General features: G+C 38.4%; 1 protein-coding gene across 1 annotated transcript in view; it reads right to left on the reverse strand.

Moving 5' to 3' along the window:
- LOC145435479 (uncharacterized) overlaps positions 1-18,987 on the reverse strand; it is a 286,197-nt gene that overhangs the window by 158,608 nt on the left and 108,602 nt on the right. The window lies entirely within an intron of this gene.

The following is an 18,987-nucleotide window of genomic DNA, read 5'->3' on the forward strand; positions in this document are numbered from 1 at the left end:
TTGTTAATGTTCATGATCGAAAACGCCTGCTCGAAAATGTATGTAGATGTGGGCCACATTATCACGTAAGACCGGAAACTGTCTGAGGGCCGTGCACAATCCAGTCGCGGGCCGTATGCTACTCGTCCCTGGTCCAAATGAAGAAATTCGACTTAGCACCGATGCACGTCCGGAGCAACCGGTAGCCCGTCGCATCAATATCCGAGAAGTAGCTCTTGGTTTCAAAAAGTTTGGAGACCCCTGCCCTAGAGGATGTATAACGGCCAGAGGTGGTCAAAGTAGTCCAGGAAGCTACTCAAGTAGAAGTAGAAGTAGCGACGAAAAAAAATCTACTCAAGTACAAGTAGAAGTACTTCTTTCATGAGCAACCTAAAACTACTTGAAGTAGAAGTAGAATTGACTGACTTTAAAAGTACTCAAGTACAAGTAGAAGTACTTCTTTCATGAGCAACCTAAAACTACTTGAAGTAGAAGTAGAATTGACTGACTTTAAAAGTACTCAAGTAAGTAAGTAGTTGTGAAAACGATCCTAATTCGTGTTCCCGTGGATTGTAAAAAGGTGCAAATTGAGCTATACGAAAGGTCACGAGCTTGATTCCTATTGATGCATACCAGCAGGTATTAAATTTTCGATAGCATAAGCATTCGTCCACATCATGGGATGAAAATGATAGTATTAATTGATATGGAAATGCGATACTAATCCTGTTTTCTCGAACAGCACGTTTTAGAAAATAGCATGGTATGGCGCCATCCCCCATATTATAAGGCCCGTAGTTTAGTCGAAGAGAAATACGCAGAAGTTTTATACTGTGTAAACACTTTGCGCGATTAGTAAATGTTAATATAAAATATGTTGGACCATAAAAATGCCATATTGTGTAGCTTTATTTCCGGAAATTAAAGGCATTGCTACACTTGCTTGTATACTTCAACATGTCTGTTATTCAGACAAAAGAACTGATATTAATTATAACTCAAAGTATTTGATACTGGGAATTGAATGTGAAACATAAATACATGTATTTCATTCCTTTGGTCCAGAAAGCTTCAAATGGTGGTATGCTAAAACAGCCCTAAAACTAACAAAAAAGTCAGAGTTCACTTTTCCAGGTTAGGACGCGCTATGGACATGCTATATAGATTATGATATGACAAGTAAATGTTAGATTGCTAAACATCAGTTTCAAGCGTTATGATGAGCAATATATACTGTGATGAATTATTTCATATGGACGAAGGGCTACAATATGGTGTGAGCGGAACCACGCCAACCCGCTACATAAATTATATTCCTCGATACCTTCGTGATATCATACTGGTCATTCCGTATCCACTGCGCGCGAAGCGCGAGGAAATTTCGGGGCTTTATGCAACTTTTTTGAAAATTAAATGTTGATACTCCGTGAAAACAGCCCCGACATTCGTCAGGCTATCTTCCTGATTACAAGATTGAACTACTTCTACTTGACAAACTGAAAATAGCGAAAAGTAAGTAAGTAGATCACAAAATATTACGAAGTAGAAGTAGCGAAAATCAGATCTACTTGAGTAAGTACCAGAAGTAGAGGAAAACTACTTGAGTACTTCGAAAAAGTAGAAGTACTTCGTTACTGACCACCTCTGATAACGGCACACTCGGTTGAAAAAGCCCTGCAATGGAGTACCTGCAGTAGGTCTACAATCTACATCAGTGGTCCGTAACATTTGGCTCGCGAGCCATATATGGCTCTTTTGGGGATAAGTTATGGCTATTTGACAACTTTTTCATTTTGTACTTAATTTATCAATATTGCGGAAATGTGTTAGCGAGATAGTGTAATGGTAATACGTCCGGCTTCTCGAACGGTAGGTTGTGGGTTCTATCCCCGGTAAGATCAGACCAAAGACTCAAAACTGGTATCCACAGCTATCCTGCTAGGCGTTGAGCATCCTAGGATAGAATGGAGGAGAAAGAGGGCGGGCGCAGACTCGGTCAGTGACCTTACGGCAGGGTTACCATATTCTGGAATCGGGAAAGAGGACACTTTTTCAAAATTTTCAAACTAGAATACCGGCGGAAAATCCTGAAAAAATGGTAAATTTTTTCCACTTCGTAGTCGGTTGACTAAAAATAAGGTCAACTTACGGCCAGCTTCCGAAATACCAGTCTGAGCGTTAGTTCCGTGCTATTTTATGGTATTTTTGCCCTGTGTTTACCCAAATTCTAAAAAAGAGGGCGAAATCTCGAAAAGGAGTTCATTTAGGCGTCCTCGGAGGACATTTTCAAAAGCCCGAAAAAGGAATACAAATCCTCCTAAGGAGGACGTATGGTAACCCTACCTTACGGTTGTATCGCATCTCCCTCCTCAAAGCATCTCGATGGTTCCAGCGAACAAGAGTATCATATATATCTCCCTCTGTTAGTAAATTTTCCTATCACCCAGAATAGATATTTTCTTGCCAGCATAAACATGTCTTCGAGAGGTCATACAGTGGCATATGGGGCTCGGACCCTTTTTTCGAAATCCTAAAATTTATATTGCTGCCGTGCCGGTGACCAACATCACTCACGAATTCGATACACCTAACACCGTGCGCCTCGAAATCATGGATTGCACGATATGTTGATTGATCAAACAGCAGACATGGCGACGCCTGCTTGACAATGCAGTTGTCAACTAAACATTGTCTTTCTGATCGACGGCGAGAAATGAACAGCGCCATAGCTATCCCTGCTATAGAATGGTAAGTACCGTTTTAGTACCGCCGTTAAAATTTGGTCATGTAGAGCAATGTTATGTTAAAGGCGAATACTTCGAAAATTGAGAAGTCGTTCAATATTTAGATTTTCGGAATCAGTGTGACGATCACATTCGTTTAATATCAGTTATGTACGATCAATTACGTTATCACAGGTAAGACTTGGCCAGTGTGCGGCTTACCTGTGTCTTACCTATCCTTCGCGACAATTGCGTGATTTTGAGAGCAGAATGTTAAAAGTTTACTTCTTCATGAACATCGATAGTAAATAGCAATCAACCAGACTACAAAGCCATCAGTAATACCACACAGCACCAAAAGACGCGTTAACCTAAAAGATAGTGTGAATAGTAGATTCAAACTTCTACTGTTGTCTACATATGTTGGAAATCTGAATGTTTATCGTCTTAATCTTCGAAAAGTAGAATATGGCTCTCAATGAAATAAAATTAAAAAGATGAAGCCTAACTTGAAAAAGATCAGTGTAACTTCCGTTTCGCATGCTCAAATAAGGCAACCCGCATGATTAGTACAAGTTTCTACATGTCAAATGCGGCGCACACGACAAATCCTATGTGGTGTAAAAATTGTAAACTGGCTTCAAATTGGTGCTACAATGACGTCACGAAATTTCAATAGTGACATTATAGTTGATTAACGCGTATGGCTCTTCGGCAGTTACAATAGAAAATATTGCGCCAATATGGCTCTTTGGACGAAAAAGGTTCACTACCCCTGACCAACATAGTAGGGTATACATAAGAAACATTGACAGTAGTAGCTGATGTGGTTTCACCATCGCCATTATAAGGCTATGGCCATACACGACTGGTCTCGCATGTTCCACTAATTGTCCCGTTTAGGGCTGATAAGTTCGAAAATCAGCTTAGGATATATAATCTTGTACCGGAAATTAAAAATGATCGCATGCGCAGTTGAGCAATGAGCATTCGTTAATGGCGCACACGGCGACTTGCAACGAAGGACGTTACGCGTTACTGTTTTCTATCCGACTTGCTCATACATCCCTCGGTTACAATGATATGGAAGACCTCTACATTTGTGGGGATAAATAGCCAGGCTATAATAGAATAATGCAAATTGTGAATACACAGGTACGACCAGAGGGTTTCAGAGCAAGTCGTTTAGCTTCGATAGTTCGGGTAGTCTTTGATCGCAACGAAGTGATCACAATTTTGCATTCGAGTCGGGGAGATATGGTTCAGATCAGTGGTTCTCAACCTGTTTGACCTTGCGGACCGTAAAAAATCAAGATAAATGCTACGGAACGGCGAACCTTCAATGATCCAAATTAATCCAAATTCCAACTACGACTTGTATACAACTAAATCGTAAATATTGGAAACTTCATTAATGCATCTTTTTGATATTAATGCATCATTCATGCATCTTTTTGATATTAGATGTGTTATACGGGGTTTTATTGAAGTTTCACGGAAGTGCTGTTTTAAACCATTAAATAAAGTTTGATTCTTCGGTTTGCTATAGGCTCTGTTCAACTGCTAAATGTCGCTAAATTGTAGTCGAGATTTGACGAACTCTGTTTGAATGTAATATTTCTTAAAACGTCCACATAGAACTATTCCTAAACATGTTGCATGTCATATTTAAACAGTTTCTTTCAACATCTGCAAATTTGATGTTTCATTCTTTAATTACCAGAAAAGCGACCTTCTTCTTGCATTTTTGAATTGAGATTTAAAAAGTCTAATATATGTGGCGGACTGGCAGGAAACTTGCTGCCACAGACCGGTTGAGAATTCCTGGTTCAGATGGCACAGTAGGACGGTGGTAGTTTTTTTATGATCATGCAATCATTTCACTCGACTTGATTGTCTATAATTGCATACTAAATATGGCTGATATATGCTGTACTCGCAGGCAATCAACTTCGCATGGCAACAGTCATGGGATCTGTGAAAGAGATTTCCTTTTTTTCAGCGGGTGTACCGAATACATGGGTTGACATTAGCATTTTTGTTCGCGTCCGTCATGCCGAGGAAACTGGCAATCATTTATAAGTGCAGCCTGTATAATTTATGTGAGGCTGCAATCGTGCTAGATGATGACTATGGTCATTTTCTATACTCAGAACCGGAAGATTTCGACCTAAAATGTAAATTGTGACATTCCATGACTTTCCTGACATTCTGCCCTCGCGTATGTGAATTAGGCGTTTTCGCATATTATGTTAGAATTTCATTATTATATTCATGACAGAGATATATTGAAACCCGAAGCTTTTCGAGCTGACACTCTTCAGGGGCAATCAGCAAATGGAGAATTTGAAAAACATGCATACATTGCATACATTGCATACAACCAATTAATGCAGCCATAACTCATCTACGATTACTAGAACACAATCAGGCCATGGCTATGAACTCTGCAATCGGCAAGCACTTGCCTGAGAATACAACTTGCGCTAAAAACTATCGCGACGAGAGATTCTCTATATTAGGTACAAACCAGGGCTTTGGAGCCGGAGCCCCGGAGCTCTATATAAAATTCAGCCGGAGATGGAGCCCGTTATTTGAGGAGTAGGTCCGGCTCCGACGTATTTTATAAGATGCTATTATATATGCAACAACCACATCTGCTGATTTATCATTGTTGAACAGCAGGCCTGAATTTTAATGCTGCGCACAGCAATGGCATTGAGCAGTGCTTTTCAACCTGTGTGACTGTTCGCACTTGTGCGAATGAAAAAAATGGCAGTGCGAATGACGAAGGTGGTGCGAATAGTGCGAATGAAAATCCGGATCGAGTGCGAATGACGAAGGTAGTGCGAATGGTGCGAATGAAAATCCGGATCAAGTGCGAATGAAAACCGTGATTAATTGGTAACTTTTCTGACGTGGAATAATTCAAATAAACCTAATAGGAAATTTAAGATCAGTGTAACTTTTGTAGTTGCGACGCAATTGTAAAACTTAATACGACGCACCACTCATCGTAGCCCTCACAAGCCGTAGTGAATTAATATCCCCGCACTCTAATTATTACGTAGTGAATTAATATTCCCGCACTGTAATTATTACGTAACCAAAAGCCTGGTTTGAAGCTGGTGTAGTGGCAGTATAAAGATCTCTACAATCTCTATATTATATTGGCAGACGTTACAGTACATCATCTGAGCCCGCGACAGGCTGAAAAAATGACGTCAAATTGACTTTCTGCTTTCTTACGCTAATCAATCATCATATTTTCGTAATAACTGTTCGATTTGCGCGAGGCACGAGGATAGCAATAAATACCATCATTACAGACTCACATTTGCAAGTTACTGTAACGCAAATTTTTACCCCTTCAAGGGTTATTACAGTATGGACCGCAAAGGGTATAATTTTGGGTCTACACGGTGCCAGAGCTATCTGTTCATATGTATGTTATATTTCTTGAATTTATTGCAAAAAAATCCCGCGATCGTTTACATATCCAAGGTCACTGTGTTGGGTACTGTAGCCAATAAGCGAGACACGCAAAAATATGGTTTTATAATGAGAATTCACGATAAGATTGTCCGATTGTTTTTTTCTGGAAAACGTGGTAGAAGATCGCTGGGATGAGCTATATAGTGTAGGCTGTAGAACGAGCGAGTTCAGGCATATGAGACTCATTCCTTTCGAGGCCAATCCCCTTTGCGTCCGGACACATGAAGACGTAAAGTTTTGGCCAATAAACCGCTGATAAAATGAGTTGTCAAAAACATAAGCGGTAACAAAACCTTGGTTAAAAATGACCGATGCTGGATGGCTAAACCTTACGATATGGATGTGCGTCATACATGTTTTGTAGAGCTGTGTAGGGTAGAATTGCGGTGCGCGCGTTCTGTATGTCATACATGTCGGTATAATCGTAGCACACCACTGTAATAATAAAAATGAATTTCTTTTCATGGGTGAGGCTCAGGTCGCGAGACGCCACAAAACACAGATCTTGGTGTTAGTCTAAAAGCTGCTTTGGCATTATTAAACTGGTATGATATACTCTCCTTGATCGTTTTGCACCTTATGTTCCAAGACATAAGACAACATCCTCAACACAAACATGTTGATTTTGTACCCTTTCGACAAACTGGAGCCTCCGGCACCTTTGTGTCAGCTCTCAAAAACGATTTCTGCAAGCAAGCATTTTGCACTCTGTATTTTGGATAGAAGTGCAGAACAGATTTTAAGTCCTTGCCATTCAAGCACTAGTAGACGTTCTCATACAAAACCCAACAACTTGTTTCGCTGAGAAGGGTTTTAGTGAAATAGTTGAAATCAAAACGAGCGAAAAAAGTTGCCTTTTTATTGAGACAAGTGATATTTTAAGCTACATAGTAACCAATTTTTTTGCACATCTGTACAAAATGTTAAGTATCTTCATCTTCTTTTTGTATAACAATTTTCGATTAGTTTGTGCGAATGAAATGTATTTCACAAAAAAAGTGCGAACGGAGCTCAAAAAGGTTGAAAAGCAGTGGCATAGCGTAAAGTGCGTTCTAGTGCAACTATGATGTTATCGAGAATGGACAAGTATTCATCATGACGTCACACGCTGGCAAGGCGGCACCTATGTCTTCGTTGCTGCATTGGATGTTACTGACGGCTGAGAGACTCTAGATTACGGTTACCATATTTTTGTGAAGCAAATTTCTGACACTCTTTAGCGCCCACTAGCGGATTTGAAAATGAGGTATTACACATTGAGTGTCAATATGACGTCGCACTAACAAAGCATTGCCAAACGACTGTATACAGGAATGTAGTTGAACATAGGTCATGAATTGGGCCCTCTGTAATGTGGGCTCTGGCGATTGCTACTTGCTATGGTGTGCAACAGTTTTTTTCTCCACTGGCCGGATGAAATCGTCTGGCGGGCCGTGTTTGGCCTGTCGGGATTGTCTTTGACAGCCCTGCTATACTGTTAGGTCGGTGCGGCTATCTGATTGTGTGTTTTTATTTTAATCAGGTCCGAAACAACTTTTTTTCTGCCCCCTTACGCCCAAAAAAAGCACAAATCTCTAACCTAACCTAACATAGGGTAATCGATGTAACTTCTTGGGCAATTACTATATGCATTTGGCTGTGAAATATTATGAATAAATTCTTCAATAATATTGATTCTTCATTAGGCTACTGTAAAATGCACCAGCAGGTTGCAAACCCGGTGATTTCCAACCTTTAATACTCGCGACCTCATTTCAAACTTAAAAATGTTCCTTGGCCCAGCTAAAAAGTTGATAAGCTGATTACTAAAAAAAATAACATGCCCAAACTTACTCCCGGCCTAGGACAGTGATTACGTCTAACATCATCGCGATCCCCAGATAAAAGTAAACGACCCCAAGATTTGGAATCACTATCTGTGACTAAAGCATCCAATCAGCCTTGACCAACTCTACTACTATACCGTTTGCTTATAATTGCGATTACCATTGGACTTATTTCAGTAAATGATGGTAGTTTATTTTTATTTTTATTGCATTTTTTGGCGAATGTGGTGCCCGGTGCCCATATTAATATCAATATACGTTGCATTACCTCGCGCGCAGCGCGAAGATGAATTTCGAATGTCATAAATCTGCTTGAAAAAAAATATTGTTTATGTTGATTTACGAAAAACTTTTGAGCCTACTTCAACCCTTCAAAATTCCGGACATTTAGGAATATTTTAGAAATTCCTCCAGGACGCAGATTTTTCAGTGAAATTCCGGACATGTCCGGGAAATTCCGGACGTATGGCAACCCTACTCTAGATTGCTATAGATAACTAACCCATAGGTAGATTAGTAATATATATAGACAGGGTTGCCATACCGTCCTTATTTCTAAGATTTGTCCTTATTTTTAGGGGCCACGTCTTAGAACACTCAACTGTCCTTATTTCCAAGAAATGTCCTTATTTTCGACTCGCGTCTTTATTTTGTCTTATTTACAACCGCTACAGAACTTCAATCGTTTTCCTCTGGTATCTATGTTGCATAATATTGCAAAATTATGCTTTTTCGTCGAGATTGTATGACATCATAAATGAAAGGAACTCTCGTGACGTACACCCCACAAGATTTGACTTCTAAGTTGTGAGATAGCTAGGGCAGTGAGTGGTGGTACAGCAGTTTCGGCTGTACCAAGCTACCGCAGCGGACGTCATTTTAGCGGTAAACAGCAATACCAGGTTACTGCTGTTTGGTCTACAGCAGAATAAGCTCAAGCTGTTGGTAAGGCAGCATTTATTGTGTGTAGTGAAAAAAGCGCAGTGCATTCGACACATTGGTTGAAGTAGTAAAGCTATAAATCATTGATAAATTTCTCTAAATTATATTGCACTTGCGCGTATAGTTTTAGCTACAAATAAGGCTAAATCTGATTAATTTAAATAAACAGGCGTAAAAACGTTTTTCGTGACGATTATGAGAGAGAAGTCAAAGGTATCTAGCGAAGATTGAAGGGCGAGTGTTTCGCACATAGCAGTATCTGCAATTGTGAAATTAACCTGGATGCCATAAGAAAAACCGCTACTTAACTTACATTGAGACCCCAAAATACAAGAAGTGTGTCATGATGATTATTTTGAGCCAATCGATGAATAAATAATTTTTCCACTAGTCGATCAGCATCAACGACCTCAGACCTGGGGCATTCCATACCGTCAAACACAAGCAATCATTCCTCACCAACGATTGCACATCGCAATTGTTCAAAGCAATATTCCCCGATTCCAACATTACAAATAAGTTTTCTTCGGCCAGGACCAAGATCACAAGCATTAATACTGTAGTTATTGCTCCATACGCTCAAAACCGATCTTGTCTAAACTTGGTGTACGGCCTTTTTCCATCATTATTGGGGGAGGGGGGTTGACGAAGTGCTGTTTCGGGCCCAAGTAAAGGTAAACCTAGAACTGAGCTGTCGCGAGATCCATGAAGCACTTTCTCATGCCAAAGAGTTGCTGGAGTATATTTTTCTGGTGAAAAGTATGGAATGTGATATGTCACGGCTCGTATAAAGACAAAGTATGTACAAAAACGATTTTTCATGCTAATTTAATTTTTCCACTGTCCTTATTTTGGGTCCATGTCGATGGCAACCCTGTATATAGACCAGGAATGGCCAACCTTTCCGGCTAAAGGGGCACATGAGATTGACGAACAAGCGCGCGGTCCACTAGCCGCGCCAAGCGGGTAAAATTTTCAAAGATTATAAATAAACTAGGTCAATAATATTATTACTTGAGTATATTGGGGTTCTACTGTATACCGCCCGCTAGGCTCAGTTTGCAAGGACACGACTATTCGGCGTCTGGCCACATCGATATCGAAGTTCTCCGAAAATATGCGACAATCATTTTGTGCCTACATATCACCATCGACGATCTTTATGCGAGCGCAAACGTGAAAAGACTTTCTCCCGTAATTGCGAATACAGTTAGACTCAATCGGGTAAATTAGGCGTTTTTTTTTCATTTTCAGTAAGGGGTAGGCTACCAAGCAAAAAATCGTGTGACAATTAAACACGCGAAGCGTGAAGAAATATTTGACTACTATTTTACTTTATTGTAATGTGCGACGATTCACTAAAAATTTGACTGGACCCTGGATCTGCCAATGCGTCGGAACTGATAATTTATTCATCAACATCCTAAGTGTCGCAGCCAAACTTGTAATTTTTGGTTGGCATTGCAAGTTCACAATCTGAGCAATTCATTTTCGATAATATAATGGGGAATTACCTCGCGGCCACGAAAAATGCGGATCCCGAGCCGGAGCTAATGTATGATAGAAGAAAGCTCCGGAACCGGAGATGGAGCAGTTTAAATTTACGGCTGCTCCAAAGCCCTGGTAGAAACCGCACTCATTCCCATCTGTCTTCACTGGAATCGACTTTTATCAAAATCCAACAGCCGCGCTTGTGTCAGCAGAAGGTATATTTTGGATAGGAGTGCGGAGCAGTTTCTAAGACTTGACTATCTAAGCACGAGTAGACATTCTTGTACAAAACCCAACAACTTCTTTGGCCGAGAATGGTTTTAGTGAAACAGTTAAAATCAAAACGATGAACAAGAGTTGTCGTTTTAATGAGCACATATTGTCAAATTTCGTAATCTTCTTTTTGTATAACAATTTTCGGTGGGTTTGTGCGAATGAGATTTATTTTCCAAAAAAGTGCGAATGGAGCTCAAAAAGGCTGAAAAGCACTGGTGTATATTAATATAGGCCATCACTTCACTGAAATTTAGTGTTGGAATTAGCGACATGACGTCATGAGTGTCACGTTCGCGTTACACAGAACCTTTCAAAGATTCACGTTCACACGAAACTGTGCCTCTCAGAGGAACACACATCCTAATCGGATTGCACACCGAAGTTAATTCAAGCAAATTATCCAAATAGAGAATTACCTAAAACAGATAAGCTGCATATGGAATTGACATGCGATACGTTATTGTTACGATGTATCATATTGAACAAATTGTGCAATCTGAGGGTATCCAAACATTGATATGTCATGCACAAGTCTTGTAAATTAGGTTTGTAGTGTAACGTCCGTGGTTTATCACAGCAGTTCCGAGTTGTGTTGTACGCAAGAAGTTTCGAAGCAGTCAGCTGTAAAGTCGGTTGACTTTACCACCGACTCCAACTGCTGACAATTTCAATATACCCCAATTCCGACTGCAGAAGCTTGAAACAAACCAACTACGACTCCTAATATTTTGTACACACAACTCCGACTCCCAGATTACTATAAATTTATGTAGTAAATCCATCGTTTATTGCATATTTAGCCATTATTTTTGCGATTCGAATCAACCTTTGTCTGATTTTAACCTAAATTTTGCTCTCATACAGAAGATAAGATTTTGAAAATGTGCTCACGTGAAATACTTATTAAACTGCAATGACACTTTTGATTAACAATTCAGAAAATTATGTTCGATTTCGATACGAAGTAGTCGGGATCACAGCATTTTCATGAATTCCGAATCGGACTCCCGCGCTATAGTATGTTTCCACAACTCCGACTCCGATTCCAAAGAGTTACAAAATATCTATTAATCCGACTCCACAGCCCGGGAAGCAGTTCTTCATTTATTAAGCTACTTCTACTATGATTTAACGTTGATGTGCACAATCGATATTTTATTCCATGTGCCAATCGGAGTGCTCAGGGCTACGGTTTGTAAATGGGGTAAATGAGGTCGACATATAACAAAAATAAAGGAAACCAAATTGTTTCTGTGCTGTCAGTGATTATGTTATTTGTACCCGCTCAAGGACACACAATCTACAAGGAAATGTATTGCCCAAATAGGACGATATTGAAACGACCAAATGCGTTCTCCCAATATGCATCCCTCTCGGCCTGATTATAGATAACTAACTAACCTATCAATCTATAGCCTAATGCTCGATGTAGCAGTCTGCGATTTTTTTTCTTTTTCGGGTTTTCTAGCTCTCGTTCATTCTCTTTCTTTAATTCGTCCTTAATCAGGCCGTAGTGGAACGTACCACTGGACTACTCGCCAGTCAAAGTACTCAAAGTGCTATAGGGTGCCACGAACTATTTCCGTCCTTTGAAAGGGTGTCTCGAGGTCAGAAAAGTTGAGAACCATTTCTTTATTACAATGTAATGGTAGCTTTCCGGCTTAACAAAGCAACTTTTTATATCTTCAATGTGTTTTTCGAAGTCACGTAGATTTATGGATATGTCAAAGGGACGGTATATTACCTAAAACGAAGTCTTGAAAAACAAAAAGCGTTGCTTTACATACTTGAAGGAGCGAGCATTTTCTATTTTCAGGCCGCACATCTGCCTTGGCCTACTACCCTGTGCATTCCTTTCCAAGTCAATTTGAAATGCTGCAACTATAGCTGCTGATTTTCATTCATCTCTCACATAATTGTTCTTTTATAACTAGATGCACGTAAATGTGTTGGACATCTGCTAATCGTTAATTAACATTTAAAGGGTCATAGCACAGGAATCAACAGCGATATACTCACGATCGCAGTCCTGTCCGTGGTATTCTGTTATGCATGTACACGTATAGTACGGTTGAATGTCATGGTCTAAGCAAGTTCCTCCATTTTTACAAGTATTCAGGTGGTATTGACAGTATGTTTCTGTATGGAAATCAAGTTATGACAAGAGGTGATCAGTAGGGCAAGTTTTTGTTGCAGTTAAATCCGTGGAAAGCTGCATTTAGTTTTGAAAAAAGTTGCAGATGTTGCATTTTGACCACATTTTGCTCGGTTGACTAAAAAAAGTGGTCAACTTCCGAAATTGACTAAAAAAAGGTCAATTTTCCGGCTCGGTTCCCGAAATACCCGTAAAAGTGTTACTTCGATGCTGATTTACGGTGTTTCAGTCGAATTCGGCCGTATATTTTACCAAAATCGAAAATACTTTCATGAAAAATCGAGAAAGTTGCAAAGTGTTGCAAAGAGTTGCATGAAAAAATGGACAAAAGTTGCACTACAAGATTACTTCAAACAGCTTGAAACGGCATTCTACATATCTTACGAGTATTTAGGAAGCTGCCGGAAGCTGTAAGAAAAGTTGCAAAACTTGCCCCAGTGATCAGTAACGAAGTACTTGTACTTTTTTGAAGTACTCAAGTAGTTTTCGTCTACTTCTAGTATTCACTCAAACAAAACTCATTTTTGCTACTTCTACTTCTACTTCATAATATTTTGTGATCTAATTACTTACTTTTCGCTATTTTCAGTTTGTCAAGTAGAAATAGTTTAATCCTCCAATCAGCAAGATAGCCTAAAGAATTTCGGGGCTGAGTATCAACATTTAATTTTCAGAAAAGTTTAGTAAAGCCCAGAATTTTCGTCGCGCTTCGCGCACAGTGGATATGGAGTGGTCAATATGATTTCATGATAGTATCGGTGAATAAAATCTAGGTAGCGGGCTGCGTGGTTATGTTCACACCGCATTGTCGCCAATATGAAATACTTCATCACAGTATATATGGCCCATCATAACGTTTCAAACTGGTGTTTCGCAATCCACCTTTTACTTATCATATCGTAGTCTAGCAGTCCATGGCGTGTCCTAATCTGGAACAGTGGGCTCTGACTTTTTTAGCTTTAGACCTGTTTTAGCATACAACCTTTGAAACTTTCTGGACTAAAGTCATGAAATACATTTTCTGCTGTTATAAGTAAGTAGTATTATGCACACTCTTTTGACGCGCCCCAATCAGCGTCGAGTATTTGATCACGTGACATCTGTTAGCCAATCAGAACGCAGAACAATGTGGGTGTGGTTCTAATACGAGAGAGGTTTTGGTTGTGCGAGAGATGCCATAGTTCCAGTCCAGTAACGCTGAGATATTTATTATGTCATGTTTGCGTAAGTTGATTACCTTCATTACGATTGCGTATTGAAGCATATTCATGATTACGTCATATGCGTAGTTGATTACTTTAGTTATTTCGAGAGCGGCTTTGCATAGTTCCAGTAACGCTGAGATATTTATTTCGTCATGTTTGCGTAAGTTGATTACCTTCATTATGATTGCGTATTGCAGCATGTCCAGTAATGATTACGTCATATGCGTAGTTGATTACTTTAGTTATTACGAGAGCGGCTTTGGTTTCAGTAACGCTGAGATATGATTACGTCATGATTGCGTCTAGTTCCAGTCCAATAACACCGAGAAATGTTTACGTCATTATGAATGTGCAGTTGAAGCATGTTCATGATTACGTCATATGCGTAGTTGATTACTTTAGTTATTACGAGAGCGTCTTTGCTTAGTTCCAGTAATGCTGAGATATAATTACGTCATGATTGCGTCTCGTTCCAGTCCAATAACACTGAGAAATGTTTACGTCATTATGATTGTGTAGTTGAAGCATGTTCAGGAATGATTACGTCATATGCGTATTTGATTACGTTAGTAACGCCGAGATATGATTACGTCAATATTGCGTTGATCGCCTTTGTTATTGCAGTTTAAGAAAGTGCAAGGCAATATATAACGTGTAATATTTATTACATGATTATTCGCTGTTCGCTGTAGATTGAATATGTGTAATAATATAAAAATTGGCTAAAATTGTGAATATCTAATCATTGTGAAAATAGCAATTATCTCATGTTGTTGATGAAAATGATCAGCTTACGTTATTATAAGCACCAAAGCATGATTTAAATATTTTCAAATATTCCACTTTTTAAATATTATTACTTTGGTTCTAACTTCGAAACAACAATTATTAATAATATTTTTTTATTACTCATTGAAATCATTGTAGCTTATAACGGGTAAACTGAACATCTTTTTAATAATATTGTTGCTTTCTGAATATCTTATTGATTTTTAGTTAAATTATCGATTATCTTGTATAGTTGATAAATTAGTTTGTACAAAAGACGTTCACTGTTATAATCTACATGATTTCAATGATTATTAAAAATAATTTTAATATTAAATCTAACAGAGTAATAATATAAAAAATTGGCTAATATTGTGAATATCTTATCATTGTGAAATTAGCAATTATCTCGTGTTGTTGATGAAAATAATCATCTTACGTTGTATTAGGATTTATTTTACAAAACTGTAGTGTAAAGGTCTTTAGTACTTTGGAAAAAGTAGTTTCTATCTACTTTACTAAATTTGATGTAAAGTGTTCGACGATTTAAAAAATTGGTATTTATTTTACAAAATTCCCAGTATAAAAGTTTTTACAAAATCGACTTGAGTAAGTACTGTCACTAGGCAAACCCTAGCAGAGTGTACTCTGATAAATGTAGTAGTAGTAATCGATTATCACAAAATAAATAGATAACATACAATATGTGCGTTGCTACGATGTCTCATAAATACTTTCATTTAATGTATACAAGTAGGTTATTTATACGTTAAGTCAAGAATAAAAAATTAAAGCTGTCTCCATAGAAAGATATGTAAATATACTAGAACGGTTACATATGGACGCCTGCAAGTAAGAACGCAAGCTGATCATTTTCATCAACAACATGAGATAATTGCTAATTTCACGATGATTAGATAGTCACAATATAAGCCAATTTCTATATTATTACTGAATATCTTATCATTATGAGGTTTATTCAACTCTCATTAATTCAGGATTCTAGAACTACTGAAGTCTCATGGAATTATAAAATACCGTGCTTTGCAAACAATGTAAAAATGATAGAAGCCAAGTTAGCTTGGTTCCCTGGGGACATCTATGCCTTTGTCAGGAATGTTCATCCATCGATTAGGTAATTGAATACGCACGCTTATCAATGCGTCTTGAAAAGCTAGTGGACGGGAAGTGAATACCCTAGACAAGTCCGAACCTGTATATATTGCAGGATTAGAGATAGCTTGTGCAATAGCCCTAAATACAACAAAATGCGGAGAGCTGATATCGCAATAGGTGCGCGGTATTCGACAATAACAAAACGCAATTGTTCGAACTTAGTGGATCCCATACCGCATTGTTAGCTCTAAATACTTAACCGTTGAAAAATCTATTCCCCAATGAGTTAGACAGCAATGCGTTAGTCGTAGCGATTCAATCATGTGCTCTATAATAACAAAAACACAAATGACTTAGTGGATATCACTGCTAGCACTAAATACCAGTCGCATAGCTGAGGCTAAATACCGTAAATAACTACTGAGTTGGCCGAATGGTGATTTACACGCTCGGAAATCGTCACTTCTTGCACTTTACTAAAAATTTGCTGCTACTAAAATGTTAAAATGTACTTTTTTCAATGGCCTTGATGAGCAGCGTCAGTTTCATCTATATCCTATCGTGCATTTTCGCACAGCAGAATGACTTATCGCATCGTAAAATAGCAAAAATACATCGAGAATCTGCAGACTTTCACTGCGAAATATTTGAGCTATACGAATTATCCTTCAAAGTGAGCTTACATATTGGATATCATCCAAACCCTCTCGATATCGAAATAATTGATTATTTGGAGTACTCAAGTATAGGTTTCGCCTGCTTGGGCTATACCTAATCAAGCGATTATCTGTTTAGACTAGAGTTTTCAGTTATCAGACAAATAATACCTTCAATACTTACTTTTTTCAGTCACTCGGAAATCAGCACATCATGTAGGGGAGATGTGGTACCGATGGATCACTGGGACCGAAAATACTTTGAAAATTCTCTATGATAACTCTATGATTACACTCCGTGAACTTGTCTACAATTGCATGCTGGCAAAATCTTTCCTCACATACAAAAAAATTCGACGTGCGCGAGCTATGGGGTCTCTCACAGATGATTTTTGTTTTGGGGGGTCTAAACTAAATTTAGATCGACATAAACAATTTTCTTTGTAACCTTCAACACGAACAAACCAGCAATCATTTTTATTGTGAAGTGTAGGGCTTGTATCAGGCTATATAATGGCACCTATTATTTTTTCCGTACTTTCCTTGAGTGGACTTTATTTCGATTCATGTATAAAATTCGTAGGGTGGGGACCGATGATACAATCGCTAAATCAAGCAAAATAATCAAGCATACTAATCATGAAACAAATGAAACATGCCTACGTACAGAAAATCTTTATCTAATAATTGCATATGATGTTTTATCGCTATAACGAGGTATTTGGAAGTCACATTGTCGATTTTCGGGCAATATGTATGTACCCACAAATTTATAAGTTCGAGCCTAAATCGAAACGTATTTTATCACAACATTTGAGTTTATATTTATTCTATTTTTTGACAGTTGCGACCAAACATTCTTCTTTGGCTTGCTGCAGCTTAGATTATAATACTGAGCAAGACAAGTAGCCCCCTTTGAGTTTTTTAGGGTATATGTGCCATAGGTCCCCGGGTCGTGTGTCATTGGACCCACCGGGTGGGGACCGATGACACGTTCGAGCAACAAATTTTAAACGTCCATAAATATTTTTTGAAAAGACGGATATTCATGTATATGTGCGCGATAGGTAGAGCTTGTATCAAAGTGCTGAGCCAGCAAAAGATCTGCTGTTTTCGGCTGAACATTTCGGGGCCAGCGATCATTTTCCAATTTTTGATCCATCGGTACCACATCTCCCCTACTTTGGAAGAAATTTACTGGTAATAGAATGTTGAAATGTACTTTTCCATTTGCCTTGATGAGCGGGCCCAGTTTCATCTATATCCTACCATGCATTTTCGCACTTCAGAATGACTTATCACAATGAAAAATAGCACAAATACATCGAGAATTTGCGGAGTCTCACTATACGACAATTGAGTTTTACAAATTACCCTTCGAAGTGAACCTACATGTTGGGTATTATCCAAAACCTCGTAGAATGTCGCTCCGAGCGACAAATCTTTTGAATTAAGGTGGAAGCAGCTATTTCCGACTAAGTAAAATGTTAGTATTCTAGGTCTATTTCTGCTTAATTCTGAAACTATAATGGATTTGAAGCAGTACAATATCATAAACACTTTATAGTATTTGGTACATGTACACTAAAAGCTTACTTGAGTATACTCTGAAGAAGTCAACATTTACTTGTTTAGCCGCTCGGAAATCATCACTTCTTGTACTTTACTAGAAATTCACTGCTGATGAATGAGTAATCGACTTTAGTCGATATTCTCGTACTACGAAACTGAAGAATGAATAGACGCGTTTTCGAACTATAGAATGATATAGTCTCTACAAAATGTTTTGATATCAAAATAACTTTTTTACATGAATGGTCACGTATCTTAACATTCAAATAACCCAACACAGAACTAGTATTACAAGAATATCATAGTTCTTGTACCAAAGTTGTTTGTGCACAATATATGTTTAAGGTAAGTCCTACACATTCATGATTTCGTCCGAGTTTGTATTTTAGAAAATAATATACCGACATCGCGACATCTATCAAAAACAAAACCATGATCACTGCTTGAGAGACCTATCAATGTCATCACAGTAATCTTGTAACTTCCACAAAAGAGTAGATATGTATTTGACTTTCGTTCCACAAAGCTAACGCGCAAACAATTTACTTTACTAACGAGAAGTATCGAGTTATCGAATGATTTTCCCTTACATCAAAACAAATAGAATGTAGATTGTAGAACTATATTTCTAACGTTCCTAACCCTTTGCACACCGCAGTTGTAAATCACACAAGCAACAAGTTTCGAGAAACGAGTTATTGAATAACGTGAAAGTGTTTTTCCAGTGTCAAGTCGTTATGTTGATTAAAGCATCTAATGTAATACCATGAAGTGACACTTCGA

This window comes from Botryllus schlosseri, chromosome 3 (assembly GCF_051294905.1).
Source record: "Botryllus schlosseri isolate E-star chromosome 3, Bs_hap1, whole genome shotgun sequence".
NCBI lineage: Eukaryota > Metazoa > Chordata > Ascidiacea > Stolidobranchia > Styelidae > Botryllus > Botryllus schlosseri.